The sequence below is a fragment of the Mytilus californianus genome, unplaced genomic scaffold (genome assembly GCF_021869535.1).
Source record: "Mytilus californianus isolate M0D057914Y unplaced genomic scaffold, xbMytCali1.0.p SCAF_36, whole genome shotgun sequence".
NCBI lineage: Eukaryota > Metazoa > Mollusca > Bivalvia > Mytilida > Mytilidae > Mytilus > Mytilus californianus.
Genome location: NW_026262686.1, coordinates 919,424 through 937,393, shown reverse-complemented (window position 1 = coordinate 937,393; position 17,970 = coordinate 919,424). Strand labels below are relative to the sequence as shown.

General features: G+C 34.0%; 1 protein-coding gene and 1 long non-coding RNA gene across 2 annotated transcripts in view; both read left to right on the top strand.

Annotated features, from left to right (window-relative positions):
* LOC127736720 (uncharacterized) overlaps positions 1 to 17,970 on the top strand; it is a 94,680-nt gene that overhangs the window by 48,303 nt on the left and 28,407 nt on the right. The gene's annotated exons all lie outside the window — the stretch shown is intronic.
* Positions 4,812 to 6,992, top strand: LOC127736768 (uncharacterized). Its single transcript, XR_007999172.1, has 2 exons — positions 4,812 to 5,117; positions 5,807 to 6,992. It is a non-coding gene; the product is annotated as an uncharacterized LOC127736768 (long non-coding RNA).

The following is a 17,970-nucleotide window of genomic DNA, read 5'->3' as shown; positions in this document are numbered from 1 at the left end:
CCGGTAGTAGTGGGTTAAATATATTTGGTGTATAGAATTGTAACAAGGTGTACGTGATTTTGTGGCAGAGTTCATCTGACCTTACCTCATTTACATGGAACATTGATAGTGTTTATTTAATGTAATACTTGTTGTTTAATACAAAAATTAGGAGATTAGGAAGCAAGCAATTATAGGCAACCGTACAGCCTTCAACAATGTGAAAAACTCATACCGTATGGTCGGCTATAAAAAGGCCAATTATGAAAAAAATGAAAGAATTCATTTAAAAAAAAACTAACGGCCTGATTTATAACAAAAGCTAGTTATTACGGTAATGATGTTTATGATCATACAAAAAAGACAAATATTTTGTGTGACCTCTGTCCTTGTTAATGACCTAATAGTGTAAGCAACAAAATGATTAATGGCACGAGATAATCCGTGTTTAATAAATACCAAAATGTTGACTTAATTTGTGTTTTTAATTGCTAATTTCGTCAAAACGATTTTTATTTCACGCATGCAATTTGGCACACACATGCACTGTGTCTTATTGCTTAAATCAGAGTAAAAAATATTGTGATGATACACGTAATAATTCATCTTCGCTAGCCAAGGGTTACGATGGATCGTAACCCTTGGCTAGCGAAGATGGTGATAATTTTGCTTTCGATGAAAATAGGGTAAATTTCGGGTAAAATTTTACCCTTACTAAAATGCTGAAATACTTATATCAAAATCGCTTAAATACTTTCCGATTTCGTTACATGATATATTTAATATATAAACTATATTATAGGTACTGTTTTAACCACCAACAAAGAACGCAATAATTTTATTTTTCATGTTAAAGATTCCCCGTACAATACGGTATCTGGTGGAACCCTGTAAAATCACGAAATTTAGAAAATCGTGACCACGGGAACTTACGACGACAATCATGATTGTAAAATATAATGATTTTCCTATAATGTGCAAAAAAATCAGTCGTGTGTTATCCGTTAACTTAAACTCGTTAACTAGAGGACTTTTTTGACATTGGGCACCCTACTTTTTCTGGATTTACCTCCATCGAAGCACCGATCATTCGTTTATTGTGGGCCACAGGTTTTAAATGAATCGTTTGATTGTAAATTTCGAGAAATAATTTATTTCAGAATGGAATTGAAAGAAAAAAATGAAACGGGATCTGAATGATTTAATTTTATTTCGTCTCAACCGAGTACACATTTAGTGTTGACATATCCCATATGTTTAAGCCTTTGTTAACTTTCTCTTTATTCCGATGTTGCTGTCCTGTATAGACTGTGCTTATACGATTACAATGCTAGTAGTTTATTTTGAACAAGCTTCCGAAACCATATCGGACTTCTTCTGTACAGTCCAATAAATTTCAAATACAGTTTACACTTGAAACATAAGGAGAGTTGTTCGGCCAAATAGCCAAGTTCAACTACCCTTCTTTTTTCATTCCATGCAAACAAACCATTTTCTGTCTGAGTTTATACGTCTGCTTATACGGTGGTTCCCCCCCCTTCCCACCCCCGCATAATTCTATCGGTATTCTTTTCCAAATAAATTTCCTTTTTTCTATTTTGCTAGCGACGTTTTTCGGTGACCTTTTAAAAACGAATGGGCTTCTTAGCGGAATTGCATTAACTGTGGTACAATTCCCCGTATTTTCACACATTATCATGCGTTTCTATAATTTCGATTTCTACTTTCAAAACAAAATTTCATCTGGGAACGGCGTGCATCATTAATAAGAATGTATTGCAAAATAAAACAAAAAACAACCAAGAATAAAAAACTCAGTCTGTTATGAAGAATGCGAGGAAGACCACGAAGCAATCAATGTCAAATACCGTATTGCATCAAATTCCTCGACACTCTGCAGCATCTATACAAAGTTACTTTTGAGATCTCACAAAACATGTTTAACCCCGCCACATTTTTGCGCCTGTCCAAAGTCAGGAGCCTCTGGCCTTTGTTAGTCTTGTATGTTTTTTAATTTTAGTTCATTTATATGTTTTGGAGTTAAGTGTGACGTCCATTTTCACTGAACTAGCACACAATTTTATTTAGGGGCCAGCTGAGGACCACCTGCATTGAAGACCCATTGGTGGACTTCGGCTGTTGTCTGCTCTTTGGTCGGGTTGTTGTCTCTTTGACATATTCCCCATTTCCATTCTCAATTTGATATATTATAAAAAGCAAAAGGTTAATTTATTATTTAAATTTCACAAAAGTGTGATTTTTGTTTTGTTTTCTCATTTTTTGTTCTTTCATTTGAATAGCATCTATGTAAAGTGTTTGTTTTGTGATTAAATATATGACTCGTATAGAAAGCGACCCTTCAAGTAATGCATGAAGATATTTTTAATATATAATCATATATATTTGCAAATTTGAAATAAATACACATTTATCCTTCAACTATTTAATACCAGACTAAGGGAAAGTGTTTGTTGAGGGGCGTAAAAAGGGGGGGGGGTATCTGCACGGAAGAACGCGAAATAAAATTGCCATTTCACGATGAACGAACAATTAAAAATTTCTTGCACGTCAGTGATCTTTTTACCGATTTCACGAAACACGGTGAATAACGAACCTTTTTCACGGCTGCACATGAAATAAAAATGGCAAAACACGTTGCACGAAAATAACCCTTTACCACCCTCTTTGTTTAATTCGTTCAATGTTATTACAAATCATCAGGTTTTACGTTTGCCGTCAATTTCATGGATGTCGACAACAGCAGGAACAACAACTCGTGGCGTAGCGTCATTCGGTTTCGTGTAACCTTTTTCTGGAAAGAAAAGTAGGGGTTAATGGGCAAAAATGTTTAATGGCACTACATGGATAAAACCAGAGGATTTCGAATATCTGGCAAAAATTCTAAAACAAGAGGAGATAGCATCCTTAATCCCTACTTTTCTTTCCAGAATATGATTATTTAGTTTTAAATGTTATCTTTAAAGGTTTAAAAAAATCCTTGTTATTTTTTCATCGTTTTTGAAAGAAAAAATGTGCCAATGTTAAATGTATGACAAATCTAGAGAGAATTATTTCCCGCCAAATTTTCAATGGCTTATATCACACGGACCCTTCATTTTTTCTGCTTTTTTAGTTTCTTTATTTATATACTATCAATTTATAACAGTCTTTAAAAAAGTTTGTTATTTTGAAACAGAGTAGCGAACATCCTTAACAATGCTTTTCTGCAAAATATTTATTACGGTTTTCACATGCAGAAATTTTTTAAGTATAGGCTACGTTTCACTCCCCTGCGTCTATTCATCCCTTGGTAGAAAAGGCGCGATATACATCAAACATGGAGTGGAACTTCCTTTGTACTGGGTTTGTACATATAATACTAATTGCTAAAATGGTAGTGATTCAGTTGCATAATCCCAGAGAAAGGGGTTTTGCTACTACACATGTCATGTCGATATCCCAGATAAAGGGGGTTTGCTATGTCATGTCGATAAGACTAGAGCTGACTGGAAAAGATTTGCAGAGGGAATGGATCCTTCAACATCATCGACATTCAGTGTTAAAATCTTCAATTTGAAAGGATTTTTTATGCCCCCCGCCCGTAGCGGAGGGGCATTAAGTTTTACCATTGTCCGTCTGTACGTCCGTCCGTACGTCCCAAAGTTGGTTTCCTTTCTCTAACTTTAGTTTGCCTCAACCAAATGTTATGAAACTTATACACAATGCGTATTACCACATAACACAGATCAAGTTTGAATTTTGTTGGCGTCACTTTAACCGTTCAAGAGTTATGCCCTTTACAAATGGAAAAATTGCTGAATTTTTCGTTTCCGTTCTCTAACTTTAGTTTGCCTCAACCAAATGTAATGAAACATATCATGATATACATAATGCTTATTACCACAAAATTCAGATCAAGTTTGAATTTTGGAGGTGTCGATTTAACCGTTCTAGAGTTATGCCCCTTTACAAATGGAAAAATTGCTGAATTTTTTGTTTCCGTTCTCTAACTTAAGTTAACCTCAACCAAATGTTATGAAACTTATACACAATGCTTATTACCACAAAATACAGATCAAGTTTCAATTTTGGGGTGTCACTTTTACTGTTCTAAAGTTATATCAATGCCCCTTTACAAATGGAAAAATTGCTGAATTTTTCGTTTCCGTTCTCTAACTTAAATTTACCTCAACCAAATTTTATGAAACTTATACACAATACTTATTACCACAAAACTCAGATCAAGTACAAATTTTGGTAGCGTCATTTTAACCGTTCTTGAGTTATTCCCTTTATAACTTTATACATATGCAAGCGGGAGCATCATCTGTGTCCCATGGACACATTCCCCATTTTTAAAGGCAGTGCTTTAATGCCTTTCTGGTTGCCGGGTTAATACTTCCTTCCGCGATATCCAACTTATCTACGTGGGGGGTCATTAGGCTCCAAGTAGATCCGGAAATGTTGAATTCTCTCCTCTTCTTATTGCGATATAAAATGTTTTTTGTTTCATTTCATTTACATTGGGAAATAGAGAAACGATCATTGTGTTTTGTTAGTTTTAAAAACTTTTGATATATTTGTATTTTGCATTATAAGCAGTCAACCGATTGACAAACTAGAATTATTTGAATTCGGTGTGGAAAAAGCTCGGGTTAATTTCGAGTGTTATCTGCAATCTAGATGTTTATAAATCATTTCAGTCATTGATATTATAATTAAAGGTCGACTGAACATGAATTATATTATACAATTTAAAGCGCATTTCTGTTTATGCACGTGAACCCGTCTAACGTTATTGTTATATTTCGCTATAAAGTAGCAAATTATCGTTCCTGAATAGGTGGCGCCGTGGTAGCGGATCCTGTTCCTCAACTTCCGGTTTCTGCACTGTGTAACTATTTCAGTTATATTTTTAATTAACGATGCCAAGTACTTGTTGTTGTGTACCTGGATGTCATTTAAGAGGAGGACATGCATTTCCAAATGACTTAAAAAGAAGGAAAAGTTGGATCAACGCCATGGCCCATACGCAGATTGGACGAGAACACGATGAAATCGTGGAGTCCATCTCAATCAGCTGTTGTTTGCAAGGCACGTTTTACTGGAAAAAGACTACGTGCAGGAAACTATTCATGGTAAAACTCTATTTTCTTTTTGAAATATATAGTTATATATGTAATCGCCATGCGAATAAACCAGTCTTTTTACAACCGCAATTATCGTTTTGGAATAAAAGGGGGTGGTTAATTCAAGACGTCATAATTTTTTGAATTACGATTCAATGTGATCTGTTTGAGATTTTTTGGTGATTGCTACAATTATAATGATTTCTTACAAGAGGTATATCATACTGAGAATTATTTTAGCAGTAATTATGCTAATGTAGTAATGACAGGAATGCATAAGCTATGCCTCATAGACTTTCTTGAAAAATATCAATGACAATGTTAACAGGAACAAAACAATGACATGCTCTCATCTATATTAGATCATATTATAGTTATTTAGGTACAAACAATGTACGTTTGTTGCATAAGTCTCTCATTGTTTGTCCTTTGGATTTACATAACATACATTGAATCAGGCAAACATAGTTTTATCCAGATTGTAATGAATAAATCTAGTTAATATTTCGCCAGGTAGTACAAAGTATACATTTACGTTTCTCGCTGCATTGAAGACCCATTGGTGGCCTTCGGCTGTTGTCAGCTCTATGGTCGGGTTCTTGTCTCTTTGACACATTCCCCATTTCCATTCTCAATTTTATTGCTAATGGAAGTTCATTTAATTATAAAAAAAACTAATGTTTTATAACCTTTTTCAGGGCGCAAACCCACCATACAGAGACTTAAGTCTACTGCCATTCCCAGCCTATTTTCCTGGACCAAGCAAGAGACTGAATCGTCCGCAAAAAGAAAAATCAGGGCAGTTTCCTGTGAAAACAAAAGAACTAAACTTGATGAATATTGTAGTAGAAATCTAGAGGAAAGTTTGGATTGTAAAGTTGGTTTTCCTGAAGAAGTCATTCATACTGCAGAAAGGATTTATGACTGTCCACCACCAACTGCCGAGCTAATGTTGAGCTTCACAGATGGAATTACGCAAACACCATCAATGCCTATGTTTTCAGCAGAGAATTTTTAAATGAAGACACCTGACACAGCCATGCATTTTTATATACTAAATTTTTATTTGTTTTGACCACATTTGGCCCAGCAGCACATTGTTTGAGATACATATATTTTCAAATTGATAGGGTGTCAGTTGAAAATCAGTTTTTTTATGACTTTGATGAAATTGAGGCATTATACAACCAACTTTGAACTGTCTAGATTCTAGATTGAATCTAGTGTTAAGAATATTGTGTATACATGGATTGTTTTTATGTCTTAACAGTGGTGTGAGGCTAACACTTGGCCATCTAGTGGTTTATCAGGTATTTTTCACCATCCAACTTCAAATTAAAGTTTCCTACGACTTGGATTATTATTGACAGCACAGAATATCTCGTGATAAAACCTTAAGCTTCTAGAGCTCAGGCAACCTTTTCATCATATAAAAACAGAAACACTGAAAATTCTTGAATGTTCGACACCTGGTGGTTTAGTCAACTATGTCTCTAATGCATACATGTACATTGTATGCTGGTTGTACCAGTGACTATGAAATAGTTGAAAGATGTAGAATACATGTAGTTCAATTATGTGATCCAGGTGACAGTGTGATGGCAGACAAAGGTTTAAATGTGCAAGATTTGTTTGCTAATTTTTTTCAAAAAAAGAAACATAATTAGTTCCAAAACTCTTATACGGGATAGAAACGTCTCCAATTAACACGTGCACATAAAGCGAATTATTGGACTTGGCAAAACATACAAAATTCTAATAAAAATCCTATGAATGGAACTGAAACAAAACTTTCATCTGAAATAACATTTAGTTGTTTTATGTTGTGTAATTTTAGAACTTGTATTGTGCCAAAGGATGCATAAATAAAGGTGACGCAATGAATTTTGTTCTGGTATATATATATTTACAATTACATGCACATGTAAATTGTAATGCATATAAAAATAAGGAGATGTGGTATGATATTCAGTGAGTTTATCGAACTAAAGTGCATAAGAAATGGGTTTAAGCAGTTACAAGTGTTACTGTCACCATACAATCTCCAACAATGAGAAAAACTCGTACCATGTAAAACATTTCAGAGATCTTACAACTAAGTTTTGTTGTCTCACCTTGACTTTGGTGAATTTTTTATATCTGTTGATGTAAATATAAAAAAGATGTGGTATGATTGCCAATGAGACAACTCTCCACAAGAGACCAAATGACACAGAAATTAACAGCTATAGGTCACAGTACGGCCTTCAACAATGAGCAAAGCCCATACCGCACACTCAGCTATTAAAGGCCCCGAAATGACAATGTAAAACAATTCAAACAAGAAAACTAACGGCCTAATTTATGTACAAAAAATGAACGAATATAACAAATATGCAACACATAAACAAACGACAACCACTGAATTACACTTTTACAGGCTCCTGACTTGGGACAGGCACATACATGTACATACAGAATGTGGCGGGCTTAAACATGTTAGTGGGATCCCAACCCTCCCCCTAACCTGGGACAGTGGTGTAACAGTACAATATAAGAACGAACTATAAAAATCAGTTGAAAGAGGCTTAACTCATCAGATGGATAAATACAAATACAAGTGGACGTGGTCGAGTAGTTGTACATCCAAACAACAAAAAGACACTAAGTACAGATCTGAGAGTACTCGCAGTTACTGACAGCTAGTTCAAAGCCACTAACAACTGATAAAAAAATCTTGCATCTAAGACTAAATTAGCAATCCGTAAGCTCCCTTTAGAATTTTATAAATTTTAGATTTTACATTTCTGAGTTGTGGGGTTTTATTCATTAAAAAAGGGGGGATTTTCCAGTTTTTGGACAACAACTCAAAAATGCTTTAAGCAGTTCACATGAAACTTTGGTGAATTATTTATAGCTATTGATGTAATCTCCCTATTGATTTTCATAAATTTCAAATATGACATTGAGAAGAAATTGAACTTTATTTGTTTATAGTCTGGCAACAGATTTATTAAGTATTGCGCAACAGCACAGTGTATTGCACAACAGCAAGAAATCTTTAATTGAATATAAATTCAATTCATATAACCGATTTCAAGTTTTTTGACTACATTTATTCAGAAACTATAATATGTCAAATATTTAATTACAATCCAAATTCAGACCTGTATCAAGCTTGAATATTGTGTCCATTTTTGCCCCAACTGTTCAGGGTTGGACCTCTGCGGGTGTATCCAGCTGCGCTCAGCGAATCAGTTTATTTCTTAATTAAGAACTCCTTTTTGTCAAGCCTTCGACTTTAGTCGAAAAAGCAAGACATAACGATCCTACATTCCGTCGGCAGCAGCGGCGGCGTCCACAAATATTCACTCTGTGGTTAAAGTTTTTGAAATTTTAATAACTTTCTTAAACTATCCTGGATTTCTACCAAACTTAGACAGAAGCTTGTTTATGATCATAAGATAGTATCCAGAAGTAAATTTTGTAAAAATAAAATTCCATTTTTTCCGTATTTTACTTATAAATGGACTTAGTTTTTCTGCCGGGAAATATTACATTAACTCTGTGGTTAAAGTTTTTAAAATTTTAATAACTTTCTTAAACTGTCCTGGGTTTGTACCAAACTTGGACAGAAGCTTGTTTATGATCATAAGATAGTATCTAGAAGTAAATTTTGTAAAAAAATAAATCCATTTTTTCCTTATTTTACTTTTAAATGGACTTAGATTTTCTGCCAGGAAACAACACATTCACTCTGTGGTTAAAGTTTTAAAAATTTTAATAACTTTCTTATACTAATTTGGATTTGTACCAAACTTGGACAGAAGCTTGTTTATGATCAAAAGCTAGTATCTAGAAGGAAATTTTGTAAAAAAATAAATCCATTTTTTCGGTATTTTACTTTTAAATGGACTTAGATTTTCTGCCAGGAAACAACATATTCACTCTGTGGTTAAAGTTTTTAAAATTTTAATAACTTTCTTATACTATTTTGGATTTGTACCAAACTTGGACAGAAGCTTGTTTATGATCAAATGCTAGTATCTAGAAGGAAATTTTGTCTTCGTCCAGTTAACATTACATTCAGTCTGCAGTTAAAGTTTTTAAACATTTATTAGATTCATAAACTATCCTGGATTTTTACCAAACTTGGACAGAAGCTTCTTACAATCAAAAGATAGTATCAAGAGGAATATTTTTATTGATTTACTTCCTCATTTTTGTTGAGCCTGCGATTAACAGAAAAAGTAGGCGAGACACTGGGTTCCGCGGAACCCTTACGAATTTTTTCATTCATAAATTACTTTATGCTTGGAAATATAATTTTGCTTGGAGTTATAGTTTCTAAAAAAAGCATTGTCATTGAAAGAGTTGACATGTTGCAATGTACATTTATTCTACATAGTTCTATGGTACCAAATCAAAAGTTTATATAAAAGAAAGAAGTTAAAGGTTTCCCATCATAGTTTAGTTACATACATTTTTTTTGTACCTGCGGTCGTTGAATATAGATCATTATATAAATAAGGAGATGTGTTATGATTGCCAATGAAACAACTATCATCCATACTTACCAGTAACAAACCACATTTGCAGAGTTGAATAAAATACAGTTGATAACATTTACTTATTACTAAAAAGAAAATGCTTAACTATTTTAAGCAGTATTTGAATATCAATTATATGGTCATTTTTATAAATTTCCTGTTACAAAACTTTGAATTTTTCGAAAAACTAAGGATTTTCTTATCCAAGGAATAGATTACCTTAGCCGTATTTGGCACAACTTTTTTGAATTTTGGGTCCTCAATGCTCTTCAACTTTGTACTTGTTTGGCTTTATTACTATTTTGATCTGAGCATCACTGGTTAGTCGTATGTAGACGAAACACGCGTCTGGCGTATTAAATTATAATCCTGGTACCTTTGATAACTAATTTGACTATAAACATAGATAAAAAAGGTACAAACTGGACATAATGCACTAGTTCATAAACAAGTGAGAACAATCGCCTTCATATAGTGCTCAGAATATGACATTCATAAAACTTGTTCAATATCATTAGAGAACTCTAAATCTTAAATACTGAAAGCCACCTCTGATAAGTACACTGTACAATGCAAGATAATGATATAACTGGACTAAAAATACACACAACCTGTAATTAACTGCCTTTACAGCGCTTTCACGCTTTGATTTTTCTTGCAATTGGGTACCAAAGTCAATCTCTCAGGCCTCTACAATAACTTTTTTTCCAGTCTGTAAAACTTACTTGTCCGAATGAAATTGTAACTTGTCCAACAAAAATCTTAATAATAACCTTTTTTGCATTTTAAGTTGATTCAAGGAACAAAATGAATTAAAACAATAGAACAGAATTTGATTTATATCTTTTGAAATACCTTTTAACATGTTTAAAAATATGAGTCGAGAACAACAGTTACTGAATCTAGTCATGTCACAGGACTTAGGTTCTAGTTTTCATCAATGCCAAAGTCTCATCAGACTGTACACATGAGGCACCATCTGATAGGCCTGTCAATTTCCACTCATTGGATTTGTATCCTGGTTTTTTAAGTTGAAAAAAATTTATTAAGTCTCTCAAACGAAGACTTATTGGTTTTGCTCAGTTCTTATTATAAGTATTATTCTTCTTCCTCTTCCTCTTCCTCTTCCTCTTCCGCCGCTTTTAAATTTGAACTTGTCCGCACCTGTTCTCCAAAACCTCTTGTCAGATTAACTTAGGGTTTCACAATATGTTAGACTAACATGTCTAGTGGTGCAATCTGGGTTTTGTATGTGCAATGGGGTTTATAAAGGGATACTTTGAGGGGCAAAAAGAAAGTAGGGTTTTACTATAGAACCCTATGGGATTTAATTTTTTAAAATTTTCAAATGATTATAAATTGAAAACCGTTTGTGATAGACACAATCTTTTTAATTGAAAATGTTCTAAATAATATAGCACATTAAATGATATACAGGGTTAGTCCCCAGGGGTCACCCCCGACCCCTGCCATTTAACATGTTTCAGAAAGTTCTAATACCTTGTAAGTGGTCAAGATCCCCATCCCGAAACCATATATATTCTGGTTTGTCATGCTAAGATGGTTTGAATGATATACAGGGTTGGTCCCCAGGGGTCATCCCGACCCCCTGCCATTTGAGAAAGTTCTAATATCTTGTAAATGGTCGAGATCCCCACCCCTTTACCAGATATATTCTAGTTTGTCATGATAAAGCACATCAAATGAAATACAGGGTTAGTGCCCAGGGGTCACCCCACCCCCTGTCATTTAAGAAAGTTCTTATATCTTGTAAGTGGTCAAGATTCCCACCCCTAAACCATATATATTCTGGTTTGTCATGCTAAGATGGTTTGAATGATATACAGGGTTAGTCCCAAGGGGTCATCCTGACCCCCCTGCCATTTGAGAAAGTTCTTCCAACTTCTGTTCTTCCAACTTTATCAAAATTAATAGAAAGACATGTTTCTAATAATATGTACAAATACTTATCTAAACTTAAACTTTTACACCCTACACAATCTGGTTTCAGGCCGCAGCATTCTTTGTCAAACTGCACTTATTAATATCATTGACAAATGGTTGCAAGAAATGAATGATGGTAATTTAAACCTAGCAATTTTATTAGATTTTAAAAAAGCTTTTGATTTGGTAGATTATGACATTCTTTGTTTAAAGCTTGAAATTTATGGATTTAGTGAGGCTACTGTTAGTTTTTTCAAGTCATACCTGAATAACAGAAAACAGCAGGTAAACATTTGTAATGTTTATTCTGAACAACAACATGTAAAATTTGGTGTCCCCCAAGTTTCTATACTTGGTCCTCTATTGTTTGTGCTATTTATAAACGACCTTCCCTTACGCATTGAAAATTGTGAAACAGACCTATATGCTGATGACACCACTCTTAATAAATCAGGGAAAAACATAGAAAATATACATGATGATGTTCAAGAAGATTTATACAGGGTTGAAGAGTGGTGCAAAATGAATAACATGTTCATTAATGCAAATAAAAAAAAATGTTTGGTTACTAGAACAAAGCAGAAACTATCAATTCAGACTTATCAACCAAACTTGATAATCAATTCAAAAGTATTACAAAATTCTATATGTGAAAAATTATTAGGTGTTAAAATTGACAGCACACTTAACTGGAGAAATCAAATTGACCAAGTTTGTGCTAATATATCATCCAGAATATACCTTCTTTCTAAAATAAAGAAATTTGTAGATATAAATGCAAGGAAAACATATTACAATGGGTATATTCTGCCCCTGAGGCCAAAATAAAAATAGTGTATGTTTGCCCAAACGCGACCGACCCAAAAAAAACCCGCCGACTCAAATTCTTTTTTTGCCGTTTTTTTGAAGAATTTTTTTTTTTTCGGATCTTTTTCGTGTCCGCTCCGTCATCGTATAAAACTTAATGTTCGTCGTCTTTGCGTTTGAAAGTAACTGTGAATAAGATTAAAAGAAAGCGTGTAAGAGACGCAGTTAATCGATATTCGATGTTCTTGGTTTTTATCTTCTGATTTAACGAACGGTTACTTCTGCTTTGGCGCCGGCTACTTCAAAATTGTCAAAAATAATATTTTCACAAAGTTTTCATTTTTTTACCAAGTCGATGAAACATTGATAATTAAAGAAATTCAGACATAAACGATTCATTTTCTGAAGAACAGAGATTTAAGCATTGACTTTACAGTGTGAAGCAGATTATTTAATAAAAAGACAACTTTTTATCACTTCATTCACTTCCGGTACTTGTTGCACGAGATCGTACATCAATCTAACTTTCGGCGACAAAATAAGTTTGTTACTTCATTTGAACGTGATAAAAATTGCCTCCAGTAAATTTTTAATCCATTTATTGCATTAAAAACGTTATATTCCTTTCCATATAGCTTGTCAAACATCGTTTATTTTTGTAAATTTTCATCGTCCGCCATTAACTGTTTTCTAACTACGGATCGGAAACGGACCAGCTATGACCGAAATCCGTATTTTTACAATAATAACTACGGACGCATGAATGAAACAGCTGGCAAGGAAATTGGTCCCAAATGGAAAAATTGCGCATTCCACACGCATTAACAGACTATTTGTTAGATTTACTTGATTAATGTATATAATTCCATATATATGGATTGTTTCAAAATATTGATTAAACTTGCTTAATTAACTCTGGGACTATAATACTAATATCAATATATATGGGCCAGCTTAACTTTGTATATCTTTTGATGAGAAACACTGAATTTCATAAACATGATAAACAAGATAGTTTTTTAATTGAATTGTGATTTATATATTATAATTTCTTTATCTTTTTGACATAAAAAAAAAATCTTTTTAGTGCTAGATATTTAGTTGGTAGTTTCTCACAAGAACCTAAACTTAAACAACTTTGAATTTGAACTTTTACTTTAATTGTATACTCAGATATGAATTGAACAATATAAAAAGAACATTATTTACATATGACCCTTAAGCTTTGTACTATAGGTAGTAAAAACCAAACATTGTAGCACAGTGTGCAAAGGAGCACTTCTCCCTATCAGTTTCAAAAAGAGAAGTCACTTCTCCCTATGATTCTGAAGTAGTGTGAGCCCTGCATGATTATGCATTTAAGGATGTACTTAGGTCAGGTTTTGGAATTTCTGTCAGATGTTTGGACTCTGGTTTTTTTCCTACGATACAGGGTAAAATATTTTGCCCCATGACCCCCATTTTTTTTCCATATATAATACTTCAATTAATAACTCATAAAAGGTCATATACCAAAATTTAAGCAGATTGTAGATTTCTTCTCTTTCCATTAGTTTGCTTCTTAACTTAAATGCTCTTGAAGTCTTCTGACTTATAGTATCAATTTTAAATTCTACATTTTTCTAATTTCACCAAAGTACATCCTTAAGAGTTCACCTTTTTGCCTGCAACAGTCCAATTCATCATTTGATTTATTGTAATAAGTATGTGAAATTATTAATACTGAGAAATAAAAAAAATGTCTATGGGTTCGAATTATTTGAATAATTGCATGTCTACAGTTAAACTAAAAATATTTTCAACTAATAAGATCAAATTTGAATCTTTTCCTGAATGATCACCATGTCTTACAGAGTCATCCTTCATCATTTTCCTCAAACAACTTCAACTACTTGTTAGCTGAAAGTCTTGTTATAGTGATAATAATATTTATGTGATCAACTTTATAGAAAAATATGTGACCATCTTGTTGCTCATTTACCTTATTATCATTAAAAAAATGGTGTTTGATTAGGACTAAATTAGAGTTCAGGAGCCCCCAGAATGCAGGATATTTGCACCATTTTAGAAAAAAAAAACCTCGCCGTGATGCACCGGACGTCTATGACGTCCACTATCCTTGCCTGCTACTTTGATTATTAATCCTGCTACTTCAAAACCTAGTGACATCCCTGTAAAGAAGTAAAACATGTGAAAATGGCAGACAGTTTTTCATGGCTTTTGATTGTCTCTACAAAGGTTTGACGGAAAAAAAAGATATACTGTTTTAATATTTTCATGCAAATTCTGATAAAAAAAAAAAGAATTTGCCTACCTACCTACCCACACCCAGTCATCATGGGTCGGGTTTGGGCAAACTGAAATATTTTTAATTGTGGCCTGATTGACTACTGCTGTATTATTTTGGGTGAATGTAAAAATGAAGGGATAACAAGAATTTTAAAACTCCAAAAAAGGGCAGCAAGATTAATTCTAGATGCAGATCCTTTATTCCCCTCAGCCCCCTTATTTAAAAAACTTGGGTGGATGACAGTTGACAATAGAATCAAATACCACAAATATTTACTTCTATATAAATGTATGCGTATGGAAGCACCAATGTACCTAGTTCATTAGTTAAAACTGAAATCCGATAATAATCCTTATTCCTTGAGAGGTGTCACTCAAGGTAATATGATAGTTCCTAATCCGTTTAGAAACTTTCATTTGGGAAATCCCCCGCAAATAGTGACAGTTGGCAGGTATGCAAACTGTAGGACAGAAAGTCACAGGACATAAATACGTGTTATTATATTTTTTATACCACCGCAAAAATTTTGCACTCATATATTGGTATGACGTTGGCGTCGTCGTCGTTGTCATCGTCGTCCGAAGACACATTAGTTTTCGCACTATAACTTTAGTTTAAGTATATGGATCTCTATGAAATTTTACCATAAGGTTCAATACCACAAAAGGAAGGTTGGGTTTGATTTTGGGATTTATGGTACCAACAGTTAAGGAATTAGGGGCCAAAAAGGGGCCAAAAATAAGCATTTTTGTCGAGCCTGCGACTTTTGTCGCAGAAAGCTCGACATAGGGATAGTGATCCGGCGGCGGCGGCTACGGCGGCGGCGGCGTTAGCTAACTTCTTAAAAGCTTTATATTTTAGAAGGTGGAAGGTCTGGATGCTTCATACTTTGTATATGGATGCCTCATGTTACGAAGTTTCTGTCAGTCACATGTCCAATGTCCTTGACCTCATTTTCATGGTTCAGTGACTACTTGAAAAAAAAGTTCAGATTTTTTGTAATGTTAGATTCTCTCTTATTATAAGTAATAGGATAACTCTATTTGGTATGTGCGTACCTTGCAAGGTCCTCATGCCTGTCAGACAGTTTTCACTTGACCTCGACCTCATTTCATGGATCAGTGAACAAGGTTAAGTTTTGGTGGTCAAGTCCATATCTCAGATACTATAAGCAATAGGTCTAGTATATTCGGTGTATGGAAGGACTGTAAGGTGTACATGTCAAAATGGCAGGTGTCATCTGACCTTGACCTCATTTTCATGGTTCAGTGGTTATAGTTAAGTTTTTGTGTTTTGGTCTGTTTTTCTTATACTGTATGCAATAGGCCTACTATAGTTGGTGTATGGAATGATTGTAAGGTGTACATGTCTAGCGGGCAGGTGTCATCTGACCTTGACCTCATTTTCATGGTTCAGTGGTCAAAGTTAAGTTTTTGAGTTTTGGTCTTTTTTTCTAATACTATATGCAATAGTTCAACTATATTTGGTATGTGCGTACCTTGCAAGGTCCTCATGCCCGTCAGACAGTTTTCACCTGACCTCGACCTCATTTCATGGATCAGTGAACAAGGTTAAGTTTTGGTGGTCAAGTCCATATCTCAGATACTATAAGCAATAGGTCTAGTATATTCGGTGTATGGAAGGACTGTAAGGTGTACATGTCAAAATGGCAGGTGTCATCTGACCTTGACCTCATTTTCATGGTTCAGTGGTTATAGTTAAGTTTTTGTGTTTTGGTCTGTTTTTCTTATACTGTATGCAATAGGCCTACTATAGTTGGTGTATGGAATGATTGTAAGGTGTACATGTCTAGCGGGCAGGTGTCATCTGACCTTGACCTCATTTTCATGGTTCAGTGGTCAAAGTTAATTTTTTGAGTTTTGGTCTTTTTTTCTAATACTATATGCAATAGTTCAACTATATTTGGTGTATGGAAATATTTTATGATCTATTTGTCAGTCACACAGTTTTTTTTTTACCTTGACCTCATTTTCAAGGTTCATTGCTCAGTGTTAAGTTTTTGTGTTTTGGTCTGTTTTTCTTAAACTAAAAGCAATAGGTCAACTATATTTGTTGTATGGAAGAATTGTTAGCTGTACATGCCTGCCTAGCATGGTTCATCTGACCTTGACCTCATTTTCATGGTTCATTGGTCAATGTTTAATTAACTTGGTTAATAATAAGTTTATGTGACAGTTGTAATAAAGCTTTATATTTAGGACTATCAACATAATATCAATGATAAGTAAAGAAGGCGAGACATTTCAGTGTGTGCACTCTTGTTGTAACTTCCAGACAATAACTTGTGTGTAAGTGTATGGATCTTTCTGACATTGTACCACAAGGTTCCATATCACAAAGGGAAGGCTGGAATTGATTTTGGGGGTAATTGCCTCAAAATTTTAGGAATTAGGGGCCAAAAAAGGGGCAAAACACAAGCATTTTTCTAGTTTCATGACAATAACTTGTGTGTAAGTATTTGGATATTTCTGAAATTGTACTACAAGGTTCCATATCACAAAGGGAAAGCTGGGTTTGAGTTTGGGGGTAATTGCCCTAAACGTTTAGGAATTTGGGGCCAAAAAACACATTTTTCTAGTTTCCAGACAATAACTTGTGTTCAAGTGTATGGATCTCTCTGAAATTGTACTGCAAGGTACCATACCACAAAGGGAAGGCTGGGATTGAGTTTGGGGGTGATGAATCATAAGGGGTTTCTAAAAATTGGGGGGGGGGGGGGGGATTTTTTTTTTTTTCCTTTTTTTTTTCTTTTAAAATTTTCCATTTTAAGTTGGTTACTTCTGATTTATATTTAAAAGCAAATAATAGTGATATGGTAGGAGATACACACCAAACAGGATGTGTAAATTATTATATAATAAGTATTGTGCAATAACAAGAAATTTTCAATTGCACAGTATTGCACAATAGCAAGAAATCTTCAATTGCACAGTATTGCGCAATAGCAAGAAATCTTCAATTGCACAGTATTGCGCAATAGCAAGAAATATCCAATAGCACAATATTGCACAATAGCAAGAAATTGTCAATTGTACAGTATTGCGCAATAGCAAGAAATATTCAATTGCACAGTATTGTGCAAAAGAAGATACTTCGTATAAATTGCTTATTTCTTGACCAATTTCAATGGGGTTTTATTCTTGAATTCTTGGGATTCTTTAATATGCTGAATCTAACCGTGTATTAAGTTTTTGGATTTTGAGCCCCGTTTTTAAATTGGTCCCCATTGAGGTCCAAAGGGTCCAAAATTAAATTTTGTTTGATTTCATCA